General features: G+C 42.0%; 1 protein-coding gene across 7 annotated transcripts in view; it reads right to left on the reverse strand.

Moving 5' to 3' along the window:
• C3G (C3G guanyl-nucleotide exchange factor) overlaps nucleotides 1-18,164 on the reverse strand; it is a 78,026-nt gene that overhangs the window by 25,646 nt on the left and 34,216 nt on the right. The gene's annotated exons all lie outside the window — the stretch shown is intronic.

The following is an 18,164-nucleotide window of genomic DNA, read 5'->3' on the forward strand; positions in this document are numbered from 1 at the left end:
GATCGCTTCTCCCCCATGGGGAAAGAAAGCGGATGCGATGTCGGCGGAGAGACATGAGTGATCGCTCCTCTTCTCTCCCTCCCGCTCCCGGCGCTCGCCTGTAGATCTTTCGATCTTCCGTGAATGAGGAAAACCCAATTGCTCTTCTGCGAGCATCACTTTGAGAGAAAGGCTCCGGAGCCGAGGCAAGGATATTTCTGTCTATGGATCACGAGCCGTCGGAGCAGAATCTTGTAGAAATAGAGTTTCGTTGCAGGCAGGAGATTACCTACGCTGTATATATAACGCGGCTACGTGATCGCGCGGAAAAAGTCCGACGCGCGGCGGGGGAAACGACGAAAGGGCGTAAAGATCAAGACGACACAGACACGAGATTTCGTAGACGCGGTAGACTCGACTAACTTGCCTCGTAAATCACGTCTGAACCTTCCACTAAAGCCAATAATTACCCAACGTCAAAATTGATTATCGGCCTGTTCGTTAGCGGAATGAGCTCGCACCAAGCTGATGAGCTTCTGCTGCGGTTTATGCACCCGCCCACCGCCCCTGCGTACAACCAGCTCCTCCGACAGCAGCACTCACTATCTAATGGATTTCAGGTTACTTAAGCGATCGAGGGAGACAGTTTGCAGGACGCTCGTCTCCTTCCCATAACAGGAAACTTACGTCGCTTTCTCTTCTAAATCCGATGCCAGATCCTGCTCCCAATTAATCGGTACCTGCCTTCCCAGCTTAATCCAAACTTCCTACGTGCCCTCCTCACGATCCTTTGTGCTTTAGCGGAAACGGAGGTTAAGCATTCTTTCGAGCTTTCTCCGCTACACGGAGAAAACGAGGCCGAAAATTCCAGAGGAATACGTACTGGATCGCAGCACTTGTTCGAAGAGCAGGAATAAGAATTGTTCTATACGCCAAAGTAAAAAGACCAATAACCACACCTTTTAAGGAGGGCGGATAGCGACGATACAGTGTTGCGATGCTAAACCATGTTAAATACATTCAAAATTTCAAAATTTAATAAAATTTGGTGAACGTATTCTTTACTGCCAAATTTGACAATACAAATTTTTAAAGATTTTTCTTCTGTACAGTTATCGAGTAATTGATCACTGAAGTTCACGTGCTTCTGCTTTAATGCGTCATTACTCGATAACTAAGCAGAAGAAAATTTTGAAAAAAATTGTCTTCGCACTTGACGTTGAAGAACATTATCACGAAATTTGATAAATTTATTATCATTTTGACGAATGTAGCCACCCTCCTTAACAAAACGAACCATAGTTCTCACGTGCATCACTTTTTGCTGTGCACGTAAAGCTGTTTAGAATTCAGGGGACGGAAAATAGGAAAATTCAAAAAAATACTGTGCTGTTTGTAATCTGTGGCTGAATACTTTGAAAATTCTTGAAAAATAATGTATTCCACAGTATACAAAGCGAATCCGTTTTCTCCGAGTACGGTTTCTAAGCCCAATGACTGCACAACGGAAAAGGGCGGGTGGCAGAGTTACCAATGGGATAAAAACGTGCGTAATCAACTGGAGGACCGAATCGCAGCTTCGAAAAGTACATCGGTGCGGCAACTGTCCGTGGGATTGGAAGCGTCGATAAATTTTCCTTCCAAAATCGAAGTAAACATTTAACAAATGGCTTTGAGTCGCAGGCTTATTCGCGTAAGTGCATTATTGGAATATGAGCAAAAATAATCCATCAGCATAGTAATAAAACTTGATATTAAACAATACACATGAGAGCGTGCTCGCAGTCCTAGAAGTTTGTTTATATAACGAATATACAGATAAAGAAAGAGGTCGACACGAGGCCCTTTGTCGTTAGAGTCAGAGTCACTTTTTCGACCACTGCAATGCTCAGTTAATCGATAGATCTCTTAGAGTAAAGTTCATTGAATAAAATATATAATTGCTCTGCTTAAACTTTGTGCCATTTATTTCAAAACCTGCTTCCATAATCCAATAGGTTATGGGCCCAGGCACATAATAAGATACATTTAAAAGTTTTACTTGAAAATAATGAATATTGATTTACGATAAAATAATCTACATTTATTGATGGTGAAATATCGGTCGTGGTAATTGAAACTATAGTGAAGTTCAAATAGTGATCATGAGTGACGATATTGATAAAAAGACAAAAAGAAACATTACGCCGTTTAACGGTGAAAAATACAGTATATGGAAAATGCGAATGTTTGCTTTGATCGCGGAAGGAAATGCGTCATGTGTACTTAAAAGTGATCCACCAAAAAAAATGACAGAAGATTGGGAAAGTAAGGAAAGATTTGCGAAAGGTGCCATAATTGAACATTTGAGTGATTCCGCACTTGGACTCGCGAAAGACGATGATACCGCGCGTGAAATATTCAGAAAATTAGATTCTCTATATGCAAGACAGAGTTTGGCATCTCAGCTGACTATGGAGAAGAAATTGATTACTCTCAAATTTAAAGAAGATACTTCCTTGACAAAACATTTTATTCTATTTGATGAAACGATTGTCGAACTTGAAGCCGCCGGAGTAAAACTACAAGAAACAAGTAAAATTGCTAGACTCCTTCTAACTATGCCGACAAGCTACGATCCAGTGACAACAGCAATTCAAACGATGGCCGATGATAAAGTGAATCTTACGTTTGTAAAAACAAGACTCCTAGACTACGAGATAAAAATACAAAATGAGAGAAACGACACAAGTGGTAAAGTGTTGCAAACAGAAGTTCAACATCAAGATAAATCACAAAAACAAAACAGAAATGAAAAAAAATTCAACAACCGTCGACAGAATTTTAAACAAAAATCAATCAATAAATTTGCCCGGGGATCCAACTTTCAACAATATCAGCAAAACACGAAATACAAGAAAAATAATCACAACTTAAAAAATGATAATAATAAAAGGTGTGATTTCTGCGGACGAAGAAACCACGAGGAAAAAGATTGCTATTATAAGCAAAGAAAGCAAAACTCGGAGGACCGTCAACGAACAATCCAGACAGTGCAATTTCAAGATACTGAAGGTTTCGGTTTCATGACTGGAGTTCGAGTGTCATCTAATAAGCCGATTGACACAGAAGATAAGTTGACTTTTATTCTTGATTCTGGAGCAACTCATCATTTGACTAATCGAGATGATGCCTTTTCAAAGGTATGGGATTTGCCAGTACCAGTGGAGATAACAGTGGCGAAGAAGAACGAAGTTATCATGGCGACGAAGAGAGGAACCATAGAAGTGACAACAGATCAGGGAGTATCAGGAATCCTTGAGAACGTGCTATACGCTCCGGAAATTCCGTATAACTTATTATCAGTACGACAAATTCAAAACTCTGGTATGACAGTTATTTTTCATAAAAATGGCAAAACATCCATTGAAAGAGGTGACAAAATCATCGCAAATGGTAAGTCAGTTTATAATTTGATATGTGTTGACTTAATCATTCACAAGAAAATGTGTAATAATGCAAATGCAAATTCAAGCACATATAAACTTTGGCATGAGCGTTTAGGTCATATGGGCAAGTCAAAATTCCTAGAAATGAAAAGGAATAATTTGCTTTTCGATCGCAAAGAATTAGAAGCTATAAATCCCACGAATGACATTTGTGAAGCTTGTGTTTACGGAAAACAAGCACGTCTCAGTTTTTCAAAAGAAAAGGACAGATCGCATGTAACAAGACCATTATTTGTCATTCATTCAGATGTGTGTGGACCAATCACACCTCCTACAATTGACGAGAGAAGATACTTTGTAACTTTCATAGATGAATTTACTCATTACACTGTTGTTTATTTATTGAGTCATAAATCCGATGTTTTAAAACGGTTTCAAGACTATGTTGCTAAAAGTGAAGCACATTTCAATTTAAAAGTAGCTCACTTGTATTGTGATAATGGAAAAGAGTATCTCTCAAATGAATTTAAATCTTTCTGTACGGAGAAGGGAATACAATACCACTTAACAGTACCGTATACGCCTCAACAAAATTCCGTAGCAGAACGTATGAACAAGTCATTGACTGAGAAAGCACGTGCTATGATACACGGGGCAGAGTTGAGCAAAGAATTTTGGGGAGAAGCGATTTTAACCGCAGCTTATTTACTAAACTTATCCCCGACGAAAGCTCTTCCAGCAAACAAGATCCCGTACGAACTGTGGCACAATAAAAGGCCAAGCGTCAATCATTTAAAGATTTTCGGTAGTACCGTGTATGTTCATGATAAAAATCGAAAGAGTAAATTCGATAAACGTTCATTCAAAGGAATATTTATAGGCTATGAGACAAATGGCTATAAAGTACTGAACACAGAAACAAATAAATTTATCATTGCTCGCGATGTTATTTTTGATGAAATAGATTTCAAAAATTCGCGTCCTCTCGTACAAAGTAAAGGGATTGAAAAAGAAAATTCCAATATTGAAAAACAAGTCAAAGAATCCGATCTTAACGAAAATTCTAGTGCCATTAAAAGGCAAAAAACTAGAAATTGGCCAAAATTCTGAAACAAATGAAAGGGAAGAGAGTGAAATTAACAAATCTGATTATCAAACAGATAAAGTTAATAAAGCGTCATTCGAAGACGAAACTATCTCTCAAGAAAGTTCGAAAAGAAACGAACTACGACGAAGTGTACGTCTTAAAAACATGCCTATTATTTCTTATAATGAAGAGCATTGTTCCTATATAAGTGCACAGTCGACCGTCTCTGACATTCCCAAAACATTTGAAGAAATTAAAAATCGGGGTGATAGACTTGAGTGGGAGAAAGCAATGAAAGATGAAATTGCTTCCCTTATAAAAAATAAAACTTGGGATATAGTGACCCGTCCGACTAATAAAAATATTGTAGGTTGCAAATGGGTATTTGTAATAAAAAATGATATTTATGGAAACTTAACAAAATATAAAGCAAGACTTGTAGCCAAAGGTTTTAGTCAACAATATTTATCAGACTACAATGAGACGTTTGCACCTGTAGCTCGAATCACGACGTTTCGAGTTCTCTTAGCTTTTGCAAATCAAAACAATTTATTAATTCATCAGATGGATGTAAAAACAGCCTTTTTGAATGGTCTATTAAAAGAGGAAATATACATGCAAGTACCAGAAGGAATGAAAACCGATAAAAATCGTGTTTGTAAACTAAATAAAGCCATATATGGTTTGAAGCAATCAGCTCGGTGCTGGTTTCAACATTTCGATAAAATTCTCAAAGAACAAGGATTCAAGAATTCCTCAGTAGACTATTGTTTGTATTTTCTTGACAGAGGTCATATAAACAAAAACATTTATGTCATTTTGTACGTTGATGACATTTTGATAATTACATTCGAAGAAAACAGAATGAAAAATTTCAAACGATATTTAATGAATCAATTCTCAATGGTAGACATGAACGAAGCAAAGTTTTTCTTGGGAATAAATATTGAAAGAAAGAACAATATAATAACTCTAGATCAAAGTGCATATCTCGAAAGAGTTCTCAAAAAATTCAACATGAATGATTGCAATGCAGTTAGTACTCCTTTACCAGTAAAGTTAGATTACACTGCATTGAATTCAGAGGTGACTTACGAAGCACCATGTAAAAATCTCATAGGATGTTTGATGTATGCAATGTTGTGTACGCGACCTGATTTAAGCTTAGCTCTCAATTTGCTATCAAGATTCCAAAACAAAAATAATCAGGAATTATGGCAATGTTTGAAAAGAGTTTTAAGATATGTTAAAGGATCGCTGAAACTGAAATTGATTTATAAAAGAAATGATTACAAAGATATGCTGACTGGGTTTGTCGATTCCGATTGGGCAGGCAATGAACTTGATCGTAAAAGTACATCTGGATTTTTATTCAAATTATTTGATCAAAATACTATATCTTGGAATACGAGAAGACAAAATTCAGTTGCTACATCCTCTACAGAAGCCGAATACATGGCTCTCTATGAAGGAGTGAAAGAAGCGTGCTGGTTAAAATTTTTATTAAATAGTATTCATTTAGATATGCCCTCTCCAATCGTCATTTACGAAGACAATAATGGGTGTATTGCAATAGCCAACAACCCCACGGATCATAAACGATCAAAGCATATCGATGTAAAATATCACTTTTCAAGAGAAAAGGTTGAACAGAAGGTAATAACTCTGAAATATATTCCAACAGGTCAACAACTAGCGGATGTATTTACGAAACCACTACCAGCAGTGCAGTTCATGAAAATCCGGAAACAAATAGGCCTGGAAGAAATCTAATCTTAGCATACATGTTATACAATAATGTTAATCATTACTGGTCTGATTGGGTTTTTATTAACGAGGGGTTTTTCCCAATCCATGCAACAAATGTTGGACCATGTCTATATATTCCCCGAAGTAAAATAAAATTGAATAAGATTAAAAGCAAAAGAGCAAAATTTGATATATATCATGATGGACTATTTTTGAGTGGGAGTATTGGAATATGAGCAAAAATAATCCATCAGCATAGTAATAAAACTTGATATTAAACAATACACATGAGAGCGTGCTCGCAGTCCTAGAAGTTTGTTTATATAACGAATATACAGATAAAGAAAGAGGTCGACACGAGGCCCTTTGTCGTTAGAGTCAGAGTCACTTTTTCGACCACTGCAATGCTCAGTTAATCGATAGATCTCTTAGAGTAAAGTTCATTGAATAAAATATATAATTGCTCTGCTTAAACTTTGTGCCATTTATTTCAAAACCTGCTTCCATAATCCAATATGCATTAAAATCATTCGGTTATGGGAGCTGAATGCGAAATCCACATCGGTGGAAAGGAAAGCGTTTGCTACGTTCTCACATTCCAGAGGGAAAGAGGCGCGAGAGAGTTTTACCGAAATAAACCCCGAGAGGTTGTTGCACCGCTTCTCACGAGAATACGCACGGATACATGGACACCACCGTCGCGGAGGATCGGCACGGGGGAATTCGAGACGTGCGACGAAAGTATATCTCGATGAAGCTCCATCGATGTGCTTATTTTTGTGAGGCAGACTTTCGCGGCCCTCGATAAGCGCAAGTTCCCGACGTTCCCCGTCGAAAAAGCCTTCGCTGAACAGCGCCACGTTTGTCCGAATAATTAGTGTCACAATCACACGTACAAAAATATGATGAGACACTTTAGTAGGTGGAAAATCGAAGGGAATGAAAAAGCAACGAATTTCAAGGGATTTCGAGTGGGCTGAGAGGAGCGTCGGGAAGCGGATTATTCCAGGGTGCGCTTGCGAACGGAACGAAATGCGATCTAAATTTAACCGAGAGAGACCGAGACGCGCGTCGATGCGGTAGACGAACAAAAAGAGGAAAACGATAGCCGAGGAATTCGGAGGTTCGGAGAAATCGTCATAACGGTGGAATCTTCACGATCTTTGCGGCATCGACAACAACGAATTCGAGAAAATCATTTCGAAGAAGGGAAAAAACTACTTGAAATCGGGCTACATTGACACACGTGTCGACAAAATCGAATTCTCTCAAGAGACGAGTCGAAAGAGTAAAATAAAAGTGCTTGATTAACCTCTTCCGCGATTCCATTGAACGAACACACTTCGGCGGACGGTTGCCTGGTCACTTTGAGCTAAAAGTACAGCGTCTCGATTGTCGGGCTTTGTAGAGAAGAAATATCAAGAAACGTTCGAGAGGAAAAAGAACGAAAAACGAAATTGGATTTCGTGATTTTCGTGGTTCCATTATCCGACTCGGTGAGAAGCCCTCGTACACAGGACCGTCTGTATGTGCTCAATAAACATATACATTTTATCATTCGTATCCATACATTTTTATGGGTACTGGAAAAAGTCCGTAGCTTCCAATAAAAAGAAGTGACGAAGGATTTTTTTATTGGGCAAAAGTAAGAAAATTCACAGCGTTCGCGATATTCTTCGGATAACATTTTCTCGGTGGATTCCCCGTTTCTTCATTTGGATCATGAAATTTAATGGCCGTCACGCTCCTTTCAAACGCGGGATAAAAAAGCCGGCAAATAAAATGTATTTAATGCACGAGACTTTTATACGCGGCAATAAATATTTTCGCGTTGCACCGCGGCTTTCTTTTTCACCTTCGTTTCCTCCGCAGCTCTCTCGTCTCGTTACTTTTCCATAAAAACTCTTCGCGGCGGCACCGCGCGGGGCCAGCAACAATGGAGAGCGATTATTGTTGCGTAAAACTATTTGTTTTTGCTCTCGTTTCGAGCTCTTTTATTTCTCGTTTTTTCGATCGAATTGATGGAAAATCACGAACAACGAGCAACTCATCGAGGTGTGCCGCTAACGCGGAAAATCGATCATTTCCAAGTGCCTCGATCCGTTTCTGCGCGAGTCCGAGCTGAAAGGTGCAAATAATCCGAAAACTTGATGTACTCGAGGACTCGAGCAGCGGCGGGCTTTTTTCGAATACTCGACGTCGAGCTGCCGCCGCTCTTGATCCATTTTCCGTAATGAAAAAAATGATACTCCATTAACGGGGGATTCGTTATAACGATTTTCCTCTAAATTGAGCTCCGGCTTGATGTATCGCGTGGTGTATTACTCCAGGTGATTGATGAATTCGGTAGGAAGTGTAAGCGGGTATTTATGAGGTGAGCCATTGAAATCGATGGGTTCGATGGTCCCTAATGGCAAAAATACTACTCGAGTTGAAATTGTATCGGTTCAGTAATGGGAAAGGATCATTCTCAAGGGTTTCCGGGTCTGTTTGAACGCGTATATACATATAAATAGTTGGTTGGATGAATGGAGGATGAGGGAGATGAGGATGGAGAGTCCTGCTGTAATTGCAAGTTCGCTGATCCTCTCGAACGTACTTTGCCACCCGCGCCATTAAACCGCGTAATAAAATAAATCGTAGTCTTCGTTGTCGTCGTTGGCGGGGTTGCAGCGCGGTATAAACTTCCCGTTTTTCCGCTCTTTCTTTCTCTTCGTTATTTCTCTCGTTGCAGCATCTTCCTACAAATTTTGTCCCCCCCCCCCCCCCCCCCTCCGGTCCGTGGAGCATATTTTTTCCTCCTTTCTCGGTCGCCCCCTGGTCGAAAGGTCGCGAATTTTTAATGGTGGCCTCAGGGTTACATAACCGCGTCGTCGGCCACGAGCTTCTTCCGTGTAAGCTCACCAAAGCCGCGTTATTTCAACGTTATACTCCCGGCTCAACTCTTACAGGGAGTCGAAGAAAGAAAAAAGCTCTTTAAGCAGCTCGTCTCCGCGTTTGCCAAGAGCGACTCTGTGCCCAAGATTTTTCCATGCTCGTTTCCTCCTCTCAACGTCATCTCCACCCTGCTCCTCCCTCCGCGCTTCGTAACGTTTTCTCTCCGTCTCCGCGCACCGACCTCGTGCAGTTCTCGCTCGTTGAAAACTTTGGACAATATAGCAGTGAAACACACGCCAGTCCCGGAAAAAAGTGTCTCGAGAACGTCTGCACAGTTTCAACGAGACTTCGTACAACGGATGAGCTTCGCACGACCCTTTTCTCCGATTCGCCGTCTCATTTTGTTAATCGTTTTTTAGCTTACCGTTCCACCGGGGGATTTAAGCTCGTCGTAGAAAAATTTGAGTTCACTCAACGTCTTCTCGCCCCAAAAGAACCACTTTTGTCGCCCCTCCTCTCCTCCCCCGGCCGCAACATCGCTCCGCGAGCTTTCCCGATTTCGCATGTCACCCCGAGATCGAACATTTTCGAAACTCTCGAATAAGCTCCGAATCTCCTGCGTCTCCCAAAGGAAATCCAACGATTCTTGATTACTTGCTTAAGAAACTTTTGTTGTCGACGCAGAAGACGCAATATAGAGATTCCCGTAGATTGTACAGAGACAGGATGATGGTCCTCTTGGCATGTCACTTCCGGTGAGTGCACTTCGCGCTCTTGTGCACGTAACTAACATAGATATAAAGTACACACCTCGCTCGAGTCTCACCATTCCCCTTTTCTAATGGCTTCTTCCTCGAGTCTCTACCGGAACAACGATCCGCGGAATACCGTTCTCGTCGACTAGACCGAGAGCTCACGAGCTTTTCGGAGTGTTGATTTTTACGAAACTTTCATCGCAAATCCAAGTGCCGATAAAGTTGCTTCATTTTTTTTTCAACGAGCATGTTTTTCCGAGACACTCTACTTTTAATGGGAAAGTGAGCGATGATTCGGTTGCGCTTTCAGTCGAGTTTCGTGTCTCCGAAGCGTTAGTTTCAACCCGCCAAATCATTTATTGTCCCCGTGCGAATTTAACGATCGGAAAAAGTAGAGCGGAAAAGGTCCGAGGGCATCGGGAGCCTTTCGAAACGAAAGACCCCGCACATTCGTGCGGCCAGCCCAAAAGTGCCTTTAAAGAGGAGCGACCGGCGTCGTTAGCGTGCCGTTTTTTTCTCGCGCTCTTATCAAAAGGTGCGCGCATACATTTCCCTGAAATGGGACGCCGAATCTTGTCGAATAAAGCGGAGATTTCTCGAGAGTTTTGCGCATCAGTGGAAACGAATCAACTGAACGTGGAACGAAAAAAATCCTTTTGAAAATGAATTTTTCGTTTTTCTTTTGTTAGTCACACAAAATAAGGACGTTTGTAGCTCCCTGGAAAACGTGACGGAATCCAAACCGTGCTTCGAAGCGAGTTTAACGAACGGGAACTCATTCAATGTTGCGAATATATTCATGCGTGTGTGTGCCGTACGAAGAGTTGCGTTTAATAAACGAGACGAAAGTGAATTTCCTCGGGGTTGTTGTCGCCCGTGTACGCGCGGTGAGGCAGCGAGAGCATTAACGCACAAAATCTCTCTTCCGCCGGAGCACGAAAATGCTCTCTTCAAGTGAGCCAGACAAATGCCATCCGAAATATTGCTCCGCAGGTACACTCGCGCGACTTACTTTCTGGGCTCTGACACTGCATCCTCGGGATTATGAGTTCTGGCGCGTGCACAACCCCAAAAGACAGTTTAACGTGCATTGTTGAGAAAGCTCTCTGCTTCTCTCTCGCGAGCGTGAAATAAGGTGGATTTGTCTGAACGCTTTTCTCGACGTTGCTCCGTTCCGGAGCCGAGAGCAATTCTCGTGGATTAGTCTAATAGCTTTCGCGCGTTTAATCTAAAAAGTGCGAATATTTTTTTCCGTTACGATGACTCAAACTCGGCCGTATAGGCGCCGAATGAAACGTCGCGAATGATAATATCTCGCAGTGAGTCATCGAGGGGCGACTGAAATATTGGATTCATTTCTAAATGCCCACGTTTCGCTCGAACTTTTATATTTTCATTAAAATAAAGTGGGGTTTTTTAAAACGAATGTATTCCGCGAGGCACTTTGCCAGCCAAGATATCCGCCGAGGGAGACAAATTTCTCGGTAGAGTTTTGTGTTTCTTGTGTCTTTGGAGTAAGGAGACTCGAGAGAAGCAGTAGCAGCACTTTTCTTAACTACGTCGCTCGCGGAATGAGCAAAGAAAATATGATACTTTCCTCCTCCTTAACAACTGTCTCACGGGCTTCTTATTTCATTCTTCAATTGCACACGATCCGATTCAAACGTATTTGTATACACGTCGAAGCTAAGGGGGACCGTGTATAGCCAGGCTCCGCTGGCACGAAAGCTCGAAAAACCGGAGCCCTTAATGGATCCAATGTTTGCATCTCGAAAAGCATCGGATTCACTGCGAAAGATCCACCTCAGCCGGGTCCATACTTCCGAGTGTTTTCTCCCCCAGTTCTCCGTTCCATCAAGCTTTTTCTTCTCAAGTGGGTCTTCAGCGTGTTCCCTCCTTGTACTATTCCCCAAAGAGGAATTCTCCGCTGGAGAACATACTTCACCTTCTACCCTCGCGAGTCACCGGCAACTTCCTTTTCTTCCCTCACAGCAGCCAGCACGTCTCTTCTGTAAGATTCTCGCATTCGCAGTGCTGCCTCGGACTCTTGACGGGAAAGTTGACGGTATAATTGCGCCTTTGTGTTTGCCGATTCGCTCGATTGCCGATCGCCCCCACCCAGAACCCGCATCAAATTTTCCTCCACCGTCCGATCAGACTCGATGCCAAACGCTCCTCTTTCTCTTACCGCCATCGAATCGCCTAGACGAAACTTTACTTGGAGAACAAAACTGACGAAAACGGTGAAAAAATTCCTTTTCCATGTGAATCTGTCGCTGCTCGAGGTTCTACAAAAATTCATTTTTCAGATCAGAAAAAATGAATCAAACGTCCCGGCGTACACTGACACTTCAATGGAGACCAACGTCTCAATTTCGAAATTTCGTACTAGAAAATCCCGAATTTGCGCCGCTGCTGCGTGGCCATCTTGTAATTTCTTTGGAGGGTCGTGATCTACGAAATTTACTGGTGAAATCGATTGCTCCAGTAGATTGCGATATATGTACGGAGACAAGGTCCTCGTCGGCCAAAATAATCCGGCGGACCGTGAAATTCCATCTGGAAATGGACGGCCGGCCGGGGGCAGGGGGAGGGAGGGTTGTTTCTACTAGCTGTACCCTCAACCAAACAACCTCAACAACTCGGGGCTGAACGCCGCATTCTCCGGACATTGGAGCACGTAATTGCATCGTTTGCAGGCAACTGCACGGAATGGCTACTGCTTGAACTGCTCCCGGAGTTTCATACACCAAATCTCTCTTTTTCCTCTTCCCCTTTCTATCTCACAGTCTCTCCCGTAGTTGAAGTGCACTTTCCAGACTTGCTGGTCAGGGCGTAGTGAACCCCTATCTTCCACGTTTTCACGGTTTTATCAAACTATATATTTCTTCTATAACCATATAAAACGTACGTGATTGCGATATGGCTCTAAACTTTTCCTATCTTTCTTTCAACGTTCTTCCTCTCAGCTTTTCTCTCTCCTTCCTTCTCCCTCTCTTCGAAATGTTTTACCGCCTGCTATGAGATCACGGACGTTTTTTATTTCACCGTGCAGCGGGATCGAGCAACCGAAAAACGTGCGCGGCTCGAAATACGCAGGGAACGGGAAGACGAATAATAAATAAACATAAAAATTGTTCAAGGATGATCGATCATTGCGGAGTCAAAAAAAGCCAAAATTATTTTACTCGCATAACGACTCTATAGTTTTCTTCTTCGTATAAGAATTATAAACATCGTCTGTTAGTTGTGACGTTGCCACATTTTTCAATACTACTTCGTCGTTCTCACAATTTTCAACCGGAAAACAATACTCTTTTGTAAGATTATTTTGTTAAAAACCTGGTGAGGTACGATTTTTCTATTTTTTACTAAATTCTTAATGATCCATTAATCCTACGATAGGTTTTTTAATGAATATCTTGGATTTTGGGCGAGAAAAACCGTGCTGATGACACTTCCGGTCGATCTTTTTCCGTAAGTGACGTGTATTCGGTGCCTCAAAATGCTCGACTTAGCAAATTAATAACGAAATAACTGGACGGCCAATCTAGCCCAAATTTTGGTAATCGTCACGTAAAATATTCATCACATCACAATAAAATTTCAGTTCAGAAGAAAAATGAACAATTTTTTAATGTCGTTTCACGATTTTTTCGTCATTTATTTTCGGATCAATTAAAGCTGTCAAATGGAGGTGTGCCTCGAATAACTTTACGGATAAAAATAAATGTCGAGCAGTTTTTTTGGTTTAATTGCAGTCTGGAAAAAAGTGTGAACACACTTTTTAGTGATCGCGATAAAATATGGTGGGGCATGGCGAGCATTTGATCTTGGATTCCGCGGGATTTTTTTTCCCGCCACAACACGCAGATTGTTTGAGTGGGAATATTTATAGCGGAGAAAGAGGGAGGAAAGCTCATTCATTTCGGGAATGGAAGAAAGAAGAAAATGGGCGAGGGAAGAGCTGAGGGAGGGGAGTGTGCGCTAACGATTGACGTAACGACGTTAACACGTGTGTAGAGTATGTTGAACTACTGCGGCATCGCCTCGACTGCGGAGGTACACGCATGCGAGCAATATTATATATCAATCAGGCTGGAAAAGCAGGGCTCGCTCACTCGACCTACATGGGGATCGCCGACGAGGGTAAAAACGCGAAGAAGGAGCGAGAAAAAACTCTGACGAACTTCCGAAAGCGTGACGTTTCGAACGGGAGAAAGAGAAAGCTGACTTATTGCATGAATTAGCCCAGAAAAGCTTGAAGATATTTCCAAAAATACGTTCGAGTTTCCTCTTTTTCACGACGTTTCTTTCCAAGTTATTTTATCGACGTATCGCGACGCTCCCATTTTTTCGGTGGACAGCGCGAATACGCGAGGCGATCGATATCGGCGGATCATTTTTGAACGTTAATTAAACGCTTTTTCGATCGATCCTGCTTCGGTTCAAAAGTTTCTGAAGGTTCCTTCAGCCAGAAATAATTGTCAGTTGATGAGTTTTCCATTGTTGATTCGTACAGCTGTACTTGAGTTGGACGGGGGTGGAATCCCTTCATTGTTTGAAGGGGGGAGACCGGTACGTGGGCGCGACACCCTGCGAAGTCGTATGAAAAGCAAATTGAACGTGGCTCATCGACGCTTCGATTCTCAGGTGAGGAGAAGCGGAAGTTCAGCTTCTCGGCCACACCCTCGAAGCTAGTGGCCGAAAAATAGATCGTTCTACGGCTGAAAGCTTTCAAATATCTTTGAAAATATTCACTATTTTGTTGAAGGGATAGCGGGCTTGAGATTTCATGAGATTTCATGGAGAAAGTGAAGTGGTAGAAACGCCCAGGTGTCCGACTGCGTCGCGTCATTTTCCTTTGAGCGTGCACTTCGCGGCGAGACCGTGCGAGTGCGACGAAAAGGAAAGTTGGAAATGGGGGCGGTTTCCCTTTGAAGTTTTGCGCGAGGCAACGTCTCTCTCCGAACTTTCGTATTTTCTTTGAATACGTTTGTTTCCGACGGGTATTCTCATCATTTGCACGCTTTTGATTCACCTTTTTATCGTCCCGCGTTCCAATACTCCCGAGCAGAATCGCTGCGCTAATTACAAAGCTTTTTTCACTTTGCTCTCGATACAAATTCAATGGAAAGAGAAAATAAAGCCGCGCGCAACAGTAGAGGACCGGGCCGGAGACACAAAGAGAAATGTCCGCAGTAACTTCACCGCGAAAATGTTTGCACTGGCAGAAAAGGGAACTCGGAAAACCTCAATAAGCCGAGAATAGATTTCCTTTGGTCCGTCTCCGATGTTGCACCTGCAGCTGCCCGCAAGGGAAATCCTCGCGCGCTATTACTGTACATCCCTCTGTGCCTTCGTGTATTATTCACGCAGGTCCTCGAAAAACTTCTGCTCCCTTCGCATATATTTCAATCTCCTGCGGTCACTTTCGACATTTTTCTGCCATTCTCACTTTCGCGAAACAGTCGCAAGATCGTTGTGAGTCGATCGGGAGAGAATTTCAACGGGGGACCGAAAACATGAGTTTCTTGATGAGAAAAAATGGAAAATGCGCGTTAAGGGATCAAAACGAATTCTCATCACCTCTTCCTCCGAATGTCGTTCCATTCATTTCGTTTGTAATTCACGAGCAGAAGCTCCTGCGTCGTAAAAAGTCCTCTTCACGCTGGAGGATCGAGGGAAACTCTGCAGAGGCTTACTGAGTGGAGAAGCTGGCGAGACGTGGCCCCCAAGGATTTGGGAAATCGGCTTGCACGTCCTCGACAAACCGGAGCATTAGTGACTGCCAGATTTACAGAAATATACAGGGAAAGATAACAGATTTATAAATTCCGCTGTTGGAACGAAACGGTTATTTTGGCACGGTTATAATTCTCGTGCTGGCTGCGGCAAACTCTCTTTCGCGACCGGCTTATCAACGATGCCGCTTAATCCTTCAGCGTCCCTGTACGAAATTCACCAAAAAAATGCATTCTTTTTCATCATTTTTGCTCTCCGTAAGCCCGCGGGCTTACGTTATAATGCGAGTACTTGACTCGTTTCGAATTACCGGCGCGGGGGACAGAGAGCTCGGCATATTCTGACGACGGGATTTCCCGTGAGCCGCAACATTTTTCAATGTAAATACATAAATTACGAGCACCGGACTTCCATACGGTTGGTCATTCGCTCAAATATGTTATTCGTCGAGGCATACGCTGTCGCGAATAATCGATAATTAATCTCTCATGAATTCGTATCAATTAAGCACGATTCGAAGCCTCAGCGAGCCATTCGGAGCTGAGGATTTTCACCGAAATACCGATTCCCTCGTCCGCAGGTAGATGCCAATAAAGTTTGTTCAATCTCCATAAAAATGCGGTCCTCCTAAACGTATGAATATCGAACTCGGTTACTCGATTCGTTTGGGAATAAGCGCGCAACGAAATATTTTATTCCGGGATCAATGAAATTTGATCAGCAACCAATAAAAATGACTCTCTCGCCTCTTTCAATTCGTTGCCCACACCTTTTTGATCGAATCCCTCAATTATTTCCGCCTTCGAATTATTCCGCCCAGGACTGCCAGTGCTGCAAACAGTAATCATTGGCTCGAGGCATTCGCTCGAAAAATGTGCGAATATACGCGATCAAAGTATGAGCACATCGTGGCCTGTAAACAGACCAAACGAACCAAGCTGCGAGATGACTTAACACGCTCGTGGCCTTAACTTGATCTTGCGAGACCTCGAACAGAGCCAAATCCACGGTCACCGCTTCGTCCGTATATTTATGTAGACGTCGCAGTGGCTGATGGTGTCACAGGCTTTATATACACGTGAATACATAAAGTTAGTATAATTCACGTATTTTTTCACATGCATGCAGAGCTCGTACAGATATGCAAGGAATGTGGTAAAGTATCCAACTCTTAATGTGCACGCTGGCAATGATATCATCACTGGATTCCATCGCGGCCACAATGATCGTGGGCATGAAAATTGGACGCAGTTTCTCCGTTCGGATTATTTCAGGATCGGTGAATTCAGCAAAAAGTTCATACTTCACTCGATATCTTGAGGTGCCCTTGAATTTGCAAGAGGCGAGCCGGTTCGGAGTAAAAAACACTCGCTCGATGTGCGTTCGAGCGGAACACCTTTTGCGGAAGTCTCGAGAGCATTTGCGAGCTAAATAATATCGGTGTTGAAAGAAAAGCCAAAAGTAGGTTTAGTAAGTGGCGTTTATAAGTTTCGTGAGCAACGAAATTCGTCTTTCGTGTGTTCGGTTTATTTTATCGAGTTCCATTCGACCGGGTTCCAATGGATTTGCTTTTTTCATAAATTTTATAGTGAATTTGGATTTTTGCATGACATTTTTTTACAGGCTTCGAGGGTTAAGATTAGCGTTTCGAAAGAGCGGAGACAATGCGAGAATACTTGATTAAATTTTATGCTGTTCTAACACGCCCGCAGCTGAAACGTGAGTCAGTCTAGCGTCATTTCTTCCTCGGGCTCGCGGCAAATAGTCGAGTCGTCATTACCGCAAGGGGGCCTTGCGAAAATGCAGGCCTCGGAAGTCTATCGGAGATAAAACGAAGAGTGACTCAAATTTTTCATTATTTTTGATAAAACGAATTCACAGAATCGTCGAATTTTCTTTCAAAAGCTTCTTTCAACATGACGAATGACGCTTAAATAGAAATTTTTTCAAACGTTACAATGCATCGTGAAAGTTACTCGCTCGTTGATGCGACGTAAGAGGCGTCAATGTTGCTTCCATTGATAAACAGCTCACGTCGAAAATACGTGACCAACGAACGACGAATCGATCCCATGAATTTATAAATCTTTCACACGTCCACCCCGCCGATATAAAGTATAATAAAAATCTAGCAAGCGATAAGTTTGTATAATATTTTTTAAGAATGCAGCAACTTGGAAAAAAAGCATGCGAAATCACGCAAAACTCGGATATTTTTCGATGCCACCAGACGAAAGTTTCAATTGTTCAATTTCAAATTCCTAACTAAAAAAATTCGTGTGCGCAATATCGAATTTTGCTAATTGGCTTCTAGTGTAATGATTTCATTAGAAATTCACAATGAAATGATTTTTTGTCTTTGAAAGTGCTTGAAAAGTACAGCTAAAAGGAGTAAAATGGTTTTTCAATATTAAAACAATCCCATATTAATTGTAATTTTCATGCTACGTATTCATTATAAAATTATTTTCAATGGTTCCCTCATACAGTCATAATCTTACATTCCATTCCAGAGCTCATTTGATGTACAAGCAGTTGGATGCT

This window comes from Venturia canescens, chromosome 5 (genome assembly GCF_019457755.1).
Source record: "Venturia canescens isolate UGA chromosome 5, ASM1945775v1, whole genome shotgun sequence".
Classification (NCBI taxonomy): Eukaryota; Metazoa; Arthropoda; class Insecta; order Hymenoptera; family Ichneumonidae; genus Venturia; species Venturia canescens.